Raw genomic sequence first — 18,472 nt, 5'->3', positions numbered from 1 at the left:
GCCCCTGCTGCAGTGGGCTGCCATAAGCTGCCACCGTGTGTAGCCAGCAGCCAGCGTGAGCTGCCAAGAGCCGCCATGAGCCGCTGTCCAGAGGCCAGCGACCCATCTGCCTCACCCGGGAAGAGCACAATGATAATACCAACATGGGCCAGTGAAGCGACGTCCTCCACAACTAGACTGAAGAGCAAAAGGACAGCAACTTGTCTGTTCCCCTTCCCCTGATTCCCCAACGCTGTTTCCCACCCCCAATTCCCCAATAAAAATCTTTAAAAAACAAACAAACAAAAAAAGAACTATGATCTGAGACCAACTCCCTTTATCACTCCATTCATCCTAATCACTTGTACATTACATGCAGGATATTCTAGCCTAAAAGTACAATATTTCAGCAAGTTTAGTTTTGTAAACACTGAAGGCCCTTGCAATGAGGATTTTTATATCATTTCTCTTGCCATAACTCAATGAATTCAGTGTCAATTGCACACATCAGTGACGGAATTCAGGAAAGGAGGGTGAATATTTTGAAATGGTACTTGCTTAATTTGGGGTATAGAGAGGAAACTAAAGTTCGTATTTACTGGGTCACTGCTACTAATCAGGAGCCATGACAGGCATTTCAGTGAATCCTCCCAAGCAGCCCAAACAAAGACCCCTTTTAGATGATGAAACCACCAAACAGTAAGGAATCATCCTTTGCCCATTAACCCACAATGGAGAAGTAAACATGTGAACACAGGTCTGACTGCCACCAATTGTAGTCACTTTGAAAAGAAGCAGAAAGTGGTGATCAGGTATGTGAGAATTCTGTCTTGCTGAACAATAAGGTGGTCTGAGACTAGTAAAATGTATTCAAAAGCAGTTATCATCTACACTTCTTAGTAATAGCCAATCGTTCCCAAATACTATGGTATCTGGTCTCTTTGGTGAGAGTTATTCAATAGTTAAGTAAAATGACTGATAAACTACTTACTTTATAATTTTTTATACTGGAAATTACTCTTCCTGCTCTTGCTACTTACATTTCTACCTTATGTTTAACTGAAAAGTAGAGATCCAGCCCAATACTCAGGCTGTTGAGTAAAGGATGAAAAATTTTCTTTTGCTTATTTGACAGCCAGAGCAATTCCTTGTAGTATGTAGAGGTCAAAATAATAATATAATTGTTTCTGTGTAATTATGGACCATGATGATTTGGGAAATAAAAACTCTGGGACAAGAACTAAAAGACATCTTGTAGCATTTTATTGCCAAAGGTATAGCCACCAGTAAGTATATTTTGTGTCTTCATTGGAATTTGAATTCTCAATAAGAAAACAAAGTCACTTGGAAATTTTTATATTTGGTATTTTGAGAGAAAAGAATGAAATATAAAAATAGGAATAATTACCTAAGTGTATGTGTGTAGATCCAAGTATAATTCTGTGTATGCTTAACCATAATTATGTAAGTGTATACCTAAATATGTATATATGTCTGTAGCTTAAAGCATGCAAAGAGTCAAGTTCTCCAGTTCTCCAATCCTGGAAAGTGGAAATACATTTTCCAGCTACTAAAGTCATCATTACATCTTATATTATGGAAATGGGAAAGTGTATTATAAAAATTAAATTGGTGATACTGAAAAAAATGAGCATGTGTTGGCCTGTTGAAGAGATGCAAAGCATTGCTAAGTTCAAGTGAATCCAGAATACTGTTCATGGCTCTGGAAAATTGATTTTCTTGATCTTGCTTCTTTTAGACTATTACGTTTTTCTTCTCCCATTATCTCTCTATGGAAAATAATAGAAAAACTCGTGCAAAAGCTAATTCTAATTCATTGATTTGCAAATTAGTCACATCTAAAATATTTCTTCCAGATTTCCTACTTATACACAAAGTTCTCCTTATCTAAGCACTTTATAGGAAAACAATTTATTATATTAAATTTGATGACCTTAAAATCAAGTAACATAAAAACAAAATTTATATGTTCCAATTTCCTGCCATCAGATTCTTCAGAAAGGGCTCTATTTTATTTTTATGTGTATGTTTGTCGTATTTCGTTTGTTTTAATCTATGCCTAACAACCTAATTGAATGATTGATAGTGTAGTACAATGATTAAAAGCTTACTTAGACTCTACAGCTAGACCTCCTGGGTTCAACAGCTGGCTTCACTATGTATTAGCAATATACTATTAAGCCAGTTACTTAATCCCTCATGCCTCAGTCTCTTCATCTATAAAATGGGGATAATAATAGCTGCTACTTTATAGGTTATTATGGGATAAATGTGATATTATATAGAAAGCATTTTGAACAATGTCTGGCTCATAATAAGCACTAATGCTTTATACATAATTGTCTAGATGTGCAATAAAAAGTTAAAGAGACTGAATTTAAAATGAAACAAACAAAATTATTGCAAATCCAAGGTCTCTTAGGTAATAGTTACCTAAATATACACAAACATATTTATTCCGTGAACAAATATTTAAGGGTCCATTTATTGGGCTCTGACTTCTGCTAGGAGATGAGTACTGTATACAGAAAAAAGAAGGCAGAAATCTTTTTTTTTTAAAGGCACACTTTGTGAAGGAAAACACAAACGTAATTCTCTCTTTCCAGTTCAAAATATAGGATAAAGAGAGGTACTGTAACCAGTATTAAATATCTTAGTAATTTAGAGAGAAATTAGGAATAGGCAATAGTTACATTTTTAGTGCAGAGACTTGTAGAAAAGAAGAATTTATTTTAAACATGTAAAGGTTGTATGATCTGTTTTCCACCACAGATTTATGGTCACACAGAGAAAGATTTAAATCTAAAGACCCATATTACCCTTGCAGTTCTTTAGTTTTTAGCTTAAGGCATGTCAAGAAAATATTCTTTCCTATGAATTTCAAAGTATGTATCTTATGGAAATACAGTGATAAATTTCTTAAGAGGTGTTTATGCACAGCTAACTTGCAGAAAGTTCTGTTATGAATAAATTCAAGGCCTCAAAAATAACCACTTACCAACAGAATTATTATCTCTGTCAGGTGACCCAATTTATTTTAAAAGACTTTGAACTGGTAGAAATGCACATTGAAGAAGCCATAACAAGAGGCTTTGTGTTAAATATACACGGCTTAAGATAAGAGAAACTGCAGGGGTCAAATGGGGTGTGTAAACTAAGTATGGGAGAGTAGAAGTGTATGAACAAAAAACAGAAGTCTTAGCCATAGAAGGCATGTTGGGTCCCACGAGTTCAATGTTCTGCAGTGGAAAGCCCCTTCAATTCCACTCATAGACTTTTATCTGGGTAAATGGTTATTAGAAATTAGAAGTAACACATAGGTATTAATAACCACTAGCAATGATTTGTTGAGGTTATTTGCATAGAATACTAATTAATTTTACATAAAATAACCAATTCCCATTATTATCAAAAGTGTTGGCAGACCTATGAAAAGAAATGCCAGCATACATCTCTGTATAATTTAGAACTCTATTCAGCACACACATGTAAATCAAACTAGCTTAAGACAAACAAAACAAAACAAAATAGTTGAGGATAAAGAGAATTTTTAAATTATGTAATGGAAAGTCCAGTAATATCCTAAATTCAGGCATAGCTTGAGTCAAGTGATCAAATGATATCACCAAGCTATTGGCTCTCTCCATTTCTTGGCCCTGCCTTTTTTTGTGTTGGTTTCATTATCATTGTTTTCTCAGTGTGCAGGCAAAGATGGCCACCAGGAGCCCCAGATTACATTCTATTGGTTTAGTAATCCATAGTTGAAAGAGCATCTCTTGTTTCCAATAGTTTGAGCAAAACACAGTCCCGCTGGCCAAATCTTGTCCATGAGCCTAAAGTCAACAGGTGAGCCAGACAACATGGGCAAAAAGCGGTGGCAAGGTCGTTGCCCAAAGACGACTGTGGTCTACTGACAGAAAAAGGAGGAATAGTGGATAGGCAGGCAAATCAAAAGATGTCCACCAAACTAACCTCTCTTTATGGTCATTTCAATAATACCAGTCAATTATCCATCAATCATTTATTAACATGTTCTACACTCTAAGCATTACCCATGGTGTTGGTGATATTGTAGAAAGCTGAAGAAGATGTGCTCTCTGCCCTCATGGAGATTCCAATATACTATATGTTTTAAAAATAAATTAATGGGCCGGCCGAGTGGCGCGTTGGTTAAGAGCTGGTTTGGAACACCAGAGGGCCCTGGTTCAGATCCCACATATGAGGGCCAGTGACACTGCCCTCTACAGCTAAGATGTTGAACAACGGTTCAACCTGGAGTTGCCGACGATGGCGTAGGCTGCAGCCCCTGTGGCAGTGGGTTGCCATGGGCTACCGTGTGTAGCCAGCAGCCAGTGTGAGTGGCCAACAGCCGCTGTGAGCTGCCGTCCAGAAGCCGGCGACTGATCTGCCTCGCCTGGGAAGAGCACAATGATGGTGCCAACTTGGGCCAGTGAAGCAACATCCTCCACAACTAGACTGAAGAACAAAAGGACAACAACTTGTCTGTTCCCCTTTCCCAATTCCCTAGCGGTGTTCCCATGCCCCAATTCCCCAATAAAAACCTTTAAAAAATAAAAATAAGTTAAAATTCTTCATATGATACGGTCAAGATTAAAATTCTGCTGAAATGAACATAACGAATGAATTTTATTCACTTCCTGATATTTCCTCCAATTTTTCTTTTTTGGCCTTCAAAGTTAAATGTTTGAAAAGTGTTTTTTTAGATGATAGATGGAACCTTACTGTCATTTATTTATCTTATGTATTAAAAATCATATTATTAAATGTTTATTTTAAACATAATATATATACTCAGTACCTGAACTTTGTTAAGATAGAAAATTAGGAGGAAAAACTTCACCCATGATTGAAAGATAATCTTCCAATATATATCTTCCAGTCTAGTTTCTGTGCATACAATTTTTAATACTATTATAGTGTGCTAGAAATGTAATATTGTAGAATGCATTTTCCCTTTAATAATATAAACCAGACATTTTTCCTATATCATGACAAGTCCTATATAGATATATTAATGACTATATTACATTCCTTCTATTAAATGAATTACAATTGATTTAATCACTCCCTAATATTGGGTATTTAAATTGTTCCTAATTTTTCATTCTTATAAAGACTATCTTGATAGAAAAATCTTTTTCTGGATTTAGGGTCATTTCTTGAGATAGGGTCCCACAAGTAGAAGTTCTTTCTGGTCAAAAGATGTAGGATTCAATGGCTCTTGCTATATAAAGCCAACTTGCATCACAAGAACAGAGAACCAACATACATATATTCTTACTGACAATGAATGCGACAATAAATATCCTACCCAAGACTGAATATTATTACTTCATTAAAAATCCTGCTGTTTTGATAAGTAAGACATTATAGTTTTCATCTGAAGGTAAACACTTTTCACAACTGCCAAGCCAGTGCATTTTTTAATTATGTATATGCTCGTTTAACATATTGGCATATATTTGGAAGTATAAGGTAATTGGCACATTTAAAAAAACCAAACAAGTTAATAATTAAAACTCGTTCTTCAATGGAACTTCTTTTTGAGATAAGAAGGTTGTTAACTTTTAGTTTCTAGCCTTTTATATCTTTATCATTGAATCTGGTGATACTGTGAAAGTATTTTTGCCTTATAAATCCATGGAAATGTTAAATATTGGTGTTTTCTGAAATAACCACAAAACTCACCCAGCGCTTTACCAATTGATTGGTTGGCTAGATAGAAATGTAAGTGTTGTTATTTCTATAGCAAATGTGATACACACTCAAAAGAACCGTTTCCAATTTCTTTGCTATTGAAGTAAAAATAAAACCCATTCCCCAATGTTCCTGTAGATTTTTTTGGATGTAACAAAAATAAATGTGTGTTGCTCAGATTCTGTATAGTGTTTCATGAAATGCCTCCAAGAATTTGTTCTTACCTAAGGTTAATTGAACAGACTGTCACCTCAATGGTCATGTTGCTGCTTTGTGGGCCTAAGAGTGAAGATGAGAGATTAGGTTGCTGGTCTTTGCAAATGTCGCTATGAACTGTGGCTATTTCTTACATGCTGGAAGACAACGAGAAAGATGAGAATGGGAAGCAGAAACTGCTCTGCATGATCAAACAAAACACTTTCTCCTGTGTGGACAGAGAAACACTTCGTAAATTGAATTGTCTTTTGGTAAAAGTTTCCCATACCAACTTGAACTAGAATGTTTCTGAGAATTTTTGCCTGTACTTTGAAGATGTGCATGAGAGGCTGCACATCGTGTTTCTCCTAAGACAGATCAGAGGTCTCAAGCACAGAGAAAAAGCTCAGCTTTCTCATGCTAGCCTCAACTCTTATGCTAATTCTTTTGCTATTTTACCATTATTCTGAAAGTAAAGCACATTATGGTATATTTTTCTGAAGTCCTCGTGGTGTTATTTTAAACCAAATTATTCAAATTTTAGGGAATGCATTGATTTACCACTATGTCCTGTGGACTGTTCTGGTGGGGGGAGGGGGAACGATATTGATCTTAATGAAGAGGAAGGATATATAAATTCATACCATGAACAAGTATAGACAGGATATTGGGGCCAGGCTAGGAAGCAGAATCAATGAATAACCCCCGATGACTTTTTTCTTTCTTTTCCTTCTGCTTGTACTTGAGAGGAGTGTTCATGCTTTAAATTGTTTTAATTTTTCCTGATGTTGTAACATTTTATACATTTTTATATTAAATTATATTATATCTTATTTACATTATATATTTATAATTGTAAACAGATAAAGTTTAACTTTTATGTTATATATTATGTATGGTGAGAGAGAACCCAAGGCTAGGAAGAGAAACATTAGAGGAACCAGGTCACAGAAGAGAAGCAGGCTGCAGCTCACATTGGTTCATGGGGAGCCGGGCAAATACCCTGCTTTTCTAATATGCTACAAAATGAACGCCGCTTAAGGGAATAGTTTAGTTGTATTGTTTCTAAAATGGAATATAAAGTATTCTAGAATTCTAGTCTTCTTTAAATGAAATACTTGCATGCATCTCAATATATCAAAACAAAACCACAACATTCAGGATTTTTAAATTCTACAGCACAGAATTAGAGACAGTAGTGATAGCTAAAAAATCAATAGAAAATCTCCAACTGTATACATTTTTAAATCACATGTTCAACAAAAATGTTAAAAACGAATAAGAAATAAAAAAGAGCAGGGGAAAGCAAGAGAGAGAGAGGGCATGGGAAAAGATGGTGGAGGACAGAGAATGATTGAGTCAACTAGTTTCCTGAGTGCTTATTATGCCCCGTGCACTAGATCAGGGTCTCAAATAAGAGTGAACAATGGTATCACTACAATAAGCTCATTGTCTGATGGGAGCACAAAGGAGTGCTAATTAGCCAACTCGGGGCAGAAGGGACAGGGAGATCTTTCCAGGAACAGGACATTTGAAATGAGCCTTGAGGGAGGTACAGGACGTTAGAGGAAAAAAGAGAGAAACTTGTCCCCATGTGGATAGTACAATAAACAGTGGCACCGAGGAAAGAGAGTGCAAGATTTACAACATGATCAAAGCAGCTCTGCATGGCAAGGACAAAGGGAAACACCATAAAACAGGTGCTTATTTCAGGGTTCTTAAGAAATATACCATAAATCAGCTTGGAGTAAATACCTTTGAGCTATGTATTCTGACCTAGCTGGGAAAGACTAAATGACCAAAATTGCTTTCACCAAAAAGGACTGAAAACTTTGTTAAATTGATTTTCTGGGTCCCTGATGGTAACAACTCTCAGCAATGGAGCTCCTAAGGTTATTAGTTATCCAGGTTTTCCTTTTTTCTTCAAAGTTTATAATTTAGATTAAGTATCTTCTTTAAAATATTACAGTGCCATATTACAGTGTATAGAACCCTTTCATGTACATTGTCATTTAATCCTCCATTTCCAAATGAGAAGACTCTGAGAGAAAAAAGATGTGCCCAAGGTTATACCATTAATCTTGAATAGAGCCAGATTTAGGTCTTTTTTTGCCTAAAGTTCAGAGATCTGGCTTATTAATTTGAGTAATAAATAAGTAAAAAATAAAATCAAAGCTGTTAAATAAGGGTTTTGTCAAAATTAATTTCTAGAATTAGATGTTATGTACTTGTGATCTCAACATATTACTCAGATTTCTAAATTCTCCAAACTTCTTAGTGAATTTCAAGTAAAAGAAATGGCAGAGATTGGGAAAATCTTTTATTTTATCAGTTGTATCATACAACAAACAGACAAAACAACAAAAGGAAAGACATTTTTTCTTAGACGTCTATATTTCTATTTTACTTAATAAAGTATATAAGAACTTTTAACTTTCAGATATAGTGCATAATGTAGAAAATAGTTATGGGATGTGGAAAGGAAGATAGTAACCCATAAATATTTTTAGAATAAACTACGTTAAAAATACACTCTACCTTTGTGTTAACTGTGGTTTCCCTTATGTAATTGGATTAACAATGATTAATATTAAACAAAAGAAACTACACCCTTTAAAGCCTACTCCCTTTATGAAATAGCCTCAATTGGCTACCAAACTCAAATTATCATTGCATTATAGGTGCTTCTGCAATCAATTGGTTACAGCTAATTCCCCTGCAATGGAGTAATTTAGGGAAAGTGAGTCTAGAAAATGCTGAGTGTAGGAACCTCCAGGCTCCATTTGCAGAGTTTGGATTCAGACTAAAATAGGCCCAATATTTTGCCAAGTCCTGCAATAGCGGTAACCATCACATGTTCTAAATCAGAGGGTTGTTTTGTTTTGTTTTGTTTACTGGAGAGCTTGTTGTTAAACAACCAACAAGCATAACATTGATTGTCTATTCTTTATGTTTTATTTTGTTTTCAGACCTGGAAAATCTTATTTTATTTCCAATTGTGAGTAAAAAAACAAAGAAAGAAAAAGAAAAAGTAAATATATCAATACACTTCACTTTCTTTAGAAGAATTAAAGCAAAATAAACATGTTGAGACTAAGTAAAAAAAAAAAAATCTAACTATGGAGAGTTTGAAAATCTAAGTGAAAAGTATCCCCAGGTAAAAAGTGAAGAGTATAATGAAGAAGGGGAAAAAAGAAAATCTAATTTGTTATTGTCTCAAAATGTGTTATTTTGTTATTGTTGATGATGATACTATTTTACTCATTTGTATTTTTTTGTTTGTTTGCTAAATGTGAAAATCTTATTGTGACTGGAGCAATAACTTCATATTTCCTGAGTATAAGTTGCAGAGATCTTTCTAGGTGAAATGTGTATTTCTAGAACATCATGCTGATTTGAGTGCAAAGGTGTATAACAGATACTGTAATTAGAATACTGCATATAATAATATTTAAATTATGAAAATATAGGCATTCTTTCATCCCCACCCCAGCCTCCTGGACTTGGTGGTTATAATCTGATCTCTGGTTGAAAGATAACTGTCTAACAAGAAGCAGCTTTGCAGAGAATCTCCTTTGGCAGAACCACTTGAATAGGCTGGTTGGCAGAATGGAACTATCTTCCCACCCCCCCAATTAGTGCTGTTATCTCCCAAATGCAGATGAGGGATTCCAGCAGGGAAGTCCTGAAAGAAATAGAAGGAAATATGTTGATTATATGCACTCTAGACCTAGTGCTGTCAGGCTTTAGGAATGTCAATTAAGAATCCCAAATTTATGTAGAACATGGTGATTCAGCATTGGTGAAGGAAGTAGTATCTGATTGTAAAGAAATAAATGTTTCTCAAAGAAAAATGCCATTTAAAAAGGTTTTCTTTTGTGTGTGTTTAGAGTGATTACATATACACAAATACTTTACCAGTATTTAATTTGTTGGTTTTATGTGTTGTGTGCACGTGTTTGTATAAAATAAATATTACAAATTGGTTCTTGAATACTCTAATGCAGGGGTCGGCAAACTGCGGCTCGTGAGCCACATGTGGCTCTTTGGGTACATACTTGTGGCTCTGAAGTAAAATTGAAAATGAAAATAAAACTATCATAGCTTCATTTATAAAATTTCTAAAGGATATTATTCACATAATGGTGATTTCATTTGTTTTATGGCTCTCGAATAACTTTTACATTGTTGTGAGGGACAGGATTGGCTCTTCCGTCTTAATAGTTTGCCGACCCCTGCTCTAACAGGATTGATGGATAGCTAAGCCAAATACACATACACAAACACACATACGGGAAAAATAAAAAATGGTAAAATGAATGTTGTTGTTTTTTTCATGAATGAGAAGCAACAGTAAGATGAGTTTAAGGAAATTGGACATAAAGCAGACCAGTCTGGCTTGTTTTGCATTTTTATTGGCTGTCCTCAGTGTTTCTCAAACCTGGCTAATTACCAGAAGTACTGCTCCTCTAGTCAACCTCAGACTATGGAATTAGATTCTTGAGTGAGTGGCCCAGGAATCTATATTTTTAACAAGTGTTCAAGGTGATTTTGATGAGTAGCCAAGGGTGAAAAACACGGCCTAGATCAGGGGTTCTCAATTTTGGCTACACACATCAATCAGTTGTAGAGTAAAAAAAAAAAAACAAAAAACAACTAATGTCTGGGCCTCACCCCAGACCAATTAAATCAGCAACTTTGGGATGGGAGTGCAGGCACATTCATTTACAAAAAAACAAAAACAAAAACAAAACAAAACACCCTTTCAGGTGATTTTAAATGCTGCCAAGAGTGAGAATCACTGGCTTACCTAAATAATAAGCTAACAGAATACTACTCTAAGACAGGAGCCAATGAAATCATAATAAAAAAATGCCTGTTGTCCAATCTATAGAGACTATAGAAATTTAGAAGAAAAAAAATAGCAAATTGAGGGCATTTCTGGATGTTTTGATGACTACATAAAGATGAATCGATTTTTTCCTCTTGTCATTTCATGTGCTCATTTTTTGATAGAGAAGTAGACAGAAGGGAGGAAAAAAGTGAAAGGAACCCCAGGTATATTTTGCATATTTAAAATCTCTAAGGACATCGCAACCATCCTCCTAACAATTTAAACTTGAGCTTACTTTATGTATACAAATATCTACTTGTAATTTAAGAATTTCATTTTCATGATCTAATCATGTAGACAAATACATTCCTTAATTTTACTAAATTCCAAAAAAAAATCTAAATAAATAAAAGAATATAAAAGTCCCCAAGGAGGTTGCTCCCATCTTCAGAATTTACAAATCAAGCACAGTACAGCACACTGTGCAGTTTGGACATGACTAAGATTAATACTGTTGGAGAAAACCTTATTTTTAAAAAAATTAGTATGTTGTATTTCCAGGTTAGATTGTGAATACCGTTGTTGCTTATGCAATAAAATGTAGAATTAATATAATCACCAAGTACAACTTACAAAACTGGAACATTTACCTATAAATATTTTCTTTGAACGGACAAGAGAAATACCATGCATTGTATTTTTCTGAATTAGAAAGATTTATTTTGTTTCCACAGTGTTGTGGTAGATTCTAATTTACAGGTTCTACGAAACAAGGTGTAGCATTTTTTTAGTAGGCTTTATTTTTCAGAGCAGTTTTAAGTTCACAGCAATGGTGAGAGGAAAGCAGAGATTTTTCCTATACTCCCTGCTCCCCAGTTATCAGTATCTCCCATATGAGGGCTACATGTATTCAACTGATGACACATTGATCATCATTGTCAATGTAAAGTTCAAATTTACATTGTCAATGTAAAGTTTATAGTTTACATTAGGTTCACTCTTCGTGATGTACATTCTGTGGGTTTGGACAATTGTATAATGACATGTATCCATTATTACAGTCTCATACAGAGCAGTTTCACTGCCCTAAAAATCCTCTGTGCTCTGCCTAGTCGTCCCTTTCTCCCACCTAACCGCTGACAGACACTGATCTCTTTATTATCCCGTTTTGCATGTTCCAGAATGTCATATACTTGGAATTAGTTTGTTAGACCTACTGTAACAAAACACCACAAACTGCGTAACTTAAACGACAGAAATTTATCTCACAGTTCACCAGATGTCAGCAGAGTCAGTTTCTGAGGGAAGGATCTGTTCCCGGCCTCTCACCTTGACTTGTCCTCACCCTATGCCTCTTCACATTGTCTTCTCTCTATATGTGTCTCTGTGTCCACATTTCCCCTTTTTATAAGAACACCAGTCATATAGGATTAGGGCCCACTCTAATGATCTCATCTTAACTAATGACATCTGCAATGTCTCTGTTTCCAAATAAAGTCACATTCTGAGGTAGGGGGGCTTAGGATTTCATGTGAATTTGGGGGAAACGCAATTCAGCCCATAGCAATGTTGAAGCCATTTATTCAACTCTTTCAAGCCAATAAAAAAAAGACAGTTAACACCCCCTGCATTTTTTTGAGTTGTTAGTACGCAAGTCAAATAGTCAAGACATTTTGATGTCTTCAGCAAATATTCATAAATGATCCTAAGAAGTAGGTCCATTTCTCAGCAAACACCATCCTAATGTAAGGTTGCAGAATTTTGCTTTTGTTTTATAAACTCTGTAAGAGAGAGAACATTTTAATAAAAATCATTTGACTTCTTTTTATTTTATTGAAGGTATTAAATGTTATGCTCTAGTTTTAGCTTAATAACTTAGTGGACTCTCATTAATAGAGTTAAGTGATATTCTTAGGATGTTACTTTGTTTAATGTAATCATTCCAATAAAGTAGCTGCTGGGATTTTTGGGAGAATTTTTTTTAAAAAAGATGCCCCTCCCCCCACTGTTATAAGCTAGAAATCTACTACAGACAATATAAAAAATAAGGAATAAATCCCCAATTATCCCCTGTGCCAACATGGAGTTGCTCTTATTTAAGTTTTGCTTATATAATCAATGCTGGTAAGTCTTAATTACTGTAAAATTAAAGTGACATTTTGCAAACAATCATTTATTCAGGACTTAGGGTCACTCCAAACTTGTATGGTGACTGGGATATGAAAGGGAAGTGGCAAGAGGCTCTCCTCGTATCTGTTAAGTCAACCAGGAACCATGCATATCTGAGAGAGAGACAAGACAAGGGCAAGACTGAGTGATCTAAAGTGGAACATAAGATGTGTTCAAAGCATTGTGTTTTCCTTTCTAAGAGCAACGAATTATTTGTGTGCGTCTTTGCATTTCTAATTCTTCATACCTCATAGTAAGGCCTCCACAAAAGTCCTTGAGTTGATTAGTTTCAAATTGAAATAATTTGACTAGAATTACTTTGTGTGACATGAGTAAGATGGAGAACGATCAGAAATTGTTGAGCAAAGTACAATGATCATATTTGCATTTTAAAAAGTACAGGTTTAGGAAATTTTGCAGTTGTTCAGCCTAAAGAACAGAGATCATAAATAAAGCAGTAGTAACAGAAGAAGAGAATGGGAGAAAAGGAAAGAGACTTGCATAATTTTGCCTTATGTATTACTGAGAGAGCATACCGACAGGAGTTGATTCAGGTGTGGAAGATAATAGAGTCAGTTTATCTAGGTCACGTAATAGGAGGAAGTCAAAAATTGCATTTGGAATTTAGGACTGAAGACTGAAGGAAAGATACATGTAGAAACCATTTCCATTAAGATTGAAGTAGTTGAAAACATCGACCTGGATGAGCTCAGTCAGAGGAAGTGAAATTAATTAGAGAAAAAGAAAATACAAGAAAGAAACAGAGAGAGATTACAGAGTTTGTCAGAGAAATCAGAGAATTATGACTCTAAGGAACGTTCAGGGAGGAATAAGGGAATGACATTCCCCAAGGGAAGGGTTTCAAGAAGCAGTAGTTGTCACTGCAATTGGTAGGATTCCTGGCCCCAGACAAGAGAAATGGACACCAGCTAGCAAAACAGAAAAGGAATTTAATGAAGCAATAACAAATACATCACAGAATGAACAGAAAAGCTGATGAACCAGGTTCAGAAAACTGAAAGCACTCAGAAAGCTCACTGAAGGTCCTGTCACATTGACACCACCACTGTAGGACATTTCACATTCCACCTTCATAGGCTCTCAAAATCCTTGGTACAGTCTTGAATATCTTCTCACCTGTCCCTCAGTCTTTGTTTCCCTTGCTCAAGTATGAAATCCCTGGGAGAGAGGATCTAATTTTCTAACTCAGGACTCCAGAAGGCAGACAGGGGGCATCTCCCTTTTGCTCTGCCTCCCTCTAAGTCTCTCAATGGATGTATCCCCTACATCAAGAAGAATAAACAGCTATTTCTTATACAACCCTTATTATATTTTAGGCCCTGTTCTGAGCACTTTATAGACATTAACCTATCCTCACAACTACCCTATATAGTATTATTATTTTCCATTTAGGTAGAGGTTAACCTGAGAAATCCAGGGGTAAATGACATCCCAAACATTACACTGCTAGAAAGTGGCAGCGCGAAGGTTTAAAGCCTAGCAATCAGTCTCCAGGGTTCTTGTAAGGCAGGTTCTCACACACTGACTAGGACACAAAAGGTTTATTGATCTAATGAAGCAAGAGCAAATGTTAAATTCTTCGATTTACACAATGGTGCAAAGTATCTTCTGAGATAGGACAAAAGGAGGGTAGGAAGGCTGAGATGCCTAAATATGTGTGTACAGGCAAGGAGAGGAGGATGGCTTTGACATAGTCCATGTCAGGATTTCAGTTTTCACTCAGAAGTAAGGGCATCATTGCAGGACAGAAATGAGATTAGGACAAAAGTCAGTCAAATGGTAATCCTTTGCGATAACCACTGTGTGAAACACAATAGAGTTACACTAGCTAGCGTTAGGGACCCTGCATAGATATGAACACTAATTGCCTCTTTTTTTTGGTAATTACATCTAGCTCTGCTCCAATAGTTCAATTGAGATGAGGAGACTATAAATTCAGGCTTAAAGATCATTGGTCAGGACCAGAAGAGACCCAAGGGTCAAAAGGTAAAAGACGCCCCTTCTACTGTGTGAGGACACAGAGAGAAGGCTCTGGCTATGGACCAAGAAAAAGGCCTTCACCAGAACATGACCATGCTGCTGCCTTGATCTTGAACCTCCCAGCCTCCAGAACTATGAGTAATAAATTTCTGTTGTTTATAAACAAGCAGACAAAAGGCATAAAAGTAGATGAAGTGGTGAACTGTGTACTTAAAGCTGGACAAATATAATCATTATTACAATTACCATCATAATCGCAATAGCTATCATTTACTGACTGGTTTCTAGGTATCATACAAAAATGTTTTACGCGCTTTATCTCAAATCATGCTCATAACAACTCTGTAAAGTTGGCACTGTTATTAACCCATTTTATTGACAAGAAAACAGGCCTAGAGAGTTTAAATAACTTCCCCAGTGTCAGAGAGCTAGCAAGTGGTGGAGACAGGATTTGAATCTACTTGAAACCAGTAGGGCACTTGTGAATGGGACAAAATGCAGGACTCAAAGATAAGGAGTTAGAAATCAGGGTAAAAAATAAATAAATAAAAGTAAGAGAATGAGAGGATTGAATTACAGGAGATTGCTTATAGTTAGAGAATAGAATACTTGAGTTTATTGTTTCACTTCTGAAGTACTTCTGGGTGACAAGTGTCAAGGTTCATTCTGGAAGTAGTGAGTTCATATGGTGTCTACGTGTGTACAATATGCAGCATATTCTTGAAAAACAGACGGTGCAAGCTGATGGACAATGGTTCTCCCTTTCATCTTGTGGCCAGAAAGTTCTGGGAGACATTTCATAAGGTTCCTGTGCATCAGTCACCTGTGCTGGTGACAGACTCAGTAATGAGTATAAGCTTTACTTTCTCCCATGTCCCTCCCCACTGCCCCTCACTTTTGCTTCCTGAGATTGCTTCCTAAATAAACCACGTACACTCAAGGCTCTAACTTGCCTCAGGCTCTACTTCTGGGAGAACCCAGGCCAAGACATTAGGAAGTAGCCCTAGAAGATGAAACCTCAAGATGACTGCTCCTGGCTGGAAGTGAGCAGCCTCTTTCAAGATCTACCCATCTCTGCTCATTACCTGCAGGCCTATAATGAAGGTTAGGTCTTGTGTTAGTCTGAGTTCTTCAGAGAATCAGAAATAATAGAACCAATATATATCCAGTAGGGTGTGTGTGTGTGTGTGTGTGTGTGTGTGTGTGTGTGTGTGTATGTGTGTGTGTGTGAAGAGAGAACAAGAGATTTATTTTAAGGAATTGGCTCATGTGATTGTAGGGGCTGGCAAGTTTGAAATCCACAGAACAGGCCAGCAGGCTGGAAATTCAGGTAAAAGGTGATGTCTTAAGTCCAAATTCCACAGAGCAGCAGTCTAGGGACCCAGCCTGGGTTTGTATGTTGCAGTCTTGAGAATTCCTTTTACTTCTGGAAAACTGTCTTTGTTCTTAAGGCCTTCAATTGATTGGATGAGGCCTACCCATATTATGGAGAGTAATCTGTTTGACTTAAAATCTACTCTCTAATCACATTTAAAAAATACCTTCATAGCAATATCTAGACTGGTGTTTGACCAAGCAACCGATACCAGAAAACAGTCAAGTTGACAAATAAGATTAAGCATCACAGGCCTCAACACAGCTTTATGGGTAAATAAAATCCCTGCTCTAAAAAGAAATAGCTTATACACCCAAAGAATTAAAAATGCTGGTTCCTTTGTATTGGTAGGAACTATGAGATCTCATATGGAAGCTGGTGTTGGACTAGAGAAGGTAAAATATAAAACTGGATAAAAGAGAAATTTTTTTTTATATGAAAGCACTTTTCTGTGACTAAGGATTTAACATCTAGCAAAAACACTTGGAGCTGGTCCTAATATGCTACTGAGAATGATCCTCGAAATTTAGACATGGAAATGGTCTATAGCAAATGAAATGGAAATATTGAAGGTTAGAGGTCAAAAGGTGGGGGAGGTGGAAATGTTTTAATGAATTCATTATGTGAGATGGTAGAACCCATCATCTGATTATGTTCCTTGAGAGGGCCTAGAGGACACTACTTAAAATTGGGAAATGAGGAATGAATGCACTGGTGCAGAGACACTGGCATTTTAAGGACATTGAGAGTGATGTCCTCTATAGGCTGGAATTTACAGTAAAAGATGCTGCCTACTAGCAATGGGGATCATTCAATTCCAGGGTGGCAGAGGACAGATTAAGCTTGATATCGTTATTACAAGTAGCAAGGCTGGAGTGGCAACTAAGGTACTTGGACCCACTGGTATCTGTGGTGATGGATAACAGATTATGGTATTCTAAAAGTTGAGCTAGATGATGAGCTATCAAGGTACTGTTTTATCAACAGGTAGTGAGCAAAGGCTGATAGCCATGATAACAGAAAACTCATGGTTCCTCATCCTGTTTCCAGATGTAAATGAGTTTACAGATCCAGAGTCCATTTATTGAATAGTAGATTGGGTCTCTTTGAGGAAGGACCTTGTAATGCAACTGAGTCTTTCCAGCGTGTTCTGGATGTTATAAAATCCACCAAGATGTAAGAACTTGGTCTCACATGTGAAAGCACGAAAAAGTTATTAGATAACGGACACTATATATTTAGGATTGGGCCCAAGAAGGCCCAGAAAACAAGTAAATTATATGACCAGATGGCCCAGATTTTTGTGGCATCGAATTTTTCTCTTTTCTTTTGTATTTATATCCCTTCCATGGCTAACACATATAACATCATGGGTGTTAATTATGATCAAGTGAAGTAGGGAGAAAAACACAAACAAAAACAAAACCTGCTCCTGGCTCACAAACAGGTTGACATAATATATTGGAGGTCATTGTAAGGAGATTGCTGCCATATTACAGCCCCACTCAGGCATGCCCCTGGTGGTCAAGTAAAATTCTCCCACTGGGTAAAGTCAAGAGCAGTATACATGGTTTTTCACATTGTACGAAGGAAGTGGCCTGAATTATGGACATTCATAAACTCCTGGGCAGTAATGAATAGCCTGGCTGGTTGGTCAAAGTCCTCAAAGAAACAAAGTTAGAAGACTGGGGAAATTTGGGATGAAGGGTGGGTGATGGTAGTGGTAAAAATAAACAATAATATTTGTACCCACATGCTAATATTAGTTCCATCTTATCATCTGAACAGTATCAGTCTATTTGTAAGGCTCAGCCTTTCAGCTTTCTCCCCTCTTTCCTTACTGCCTATAAGGTTTTCCCATCTGAGAGCCAGTGTTTACGAAAACTTGGAGAGTTGAAGAGGACATATATTTCTGTAGGGTTGTCTTGTGATCAGTAAATGAGTTTTCTGGTCTAAGAAATATCCTTTTTACCCCCCCCCCAGCTGCTGCAGCAGAACACAGTATTTTCCAAACACAGGAGTTACCAAAGCAAGCAAATATTTGCATGAATAGCTGAGGTCTTTCAATTACTTTATTTTCCAATTTAGGTACAAGCTATGACTCTTCATTTATTGTATTTATCAGCAAATTTTTGCAATTTTCTTCACGTAGGTTATGCATATATGAGTATCACATTGTT

Source organism: Hipposideros armiger, unplaced genomic scaffold (assembly GCF_001890085.2).
Source record: "Hipposideros armiger isolate ML-2016 unplaced genomic scaffold, ASM189008v1 scaffold_1163, whole genome shotgun sequence".
Taxonomy (NCBI): domain Eukaryota; kingdom Metazoa; phylum Chordata; class Mammalia; order Chiroptera; family Hipposideridae; genus Hipposideros; species Hipposideros armiger.
Note: the sequence above shows the minus strand (reverse complement) of the source record.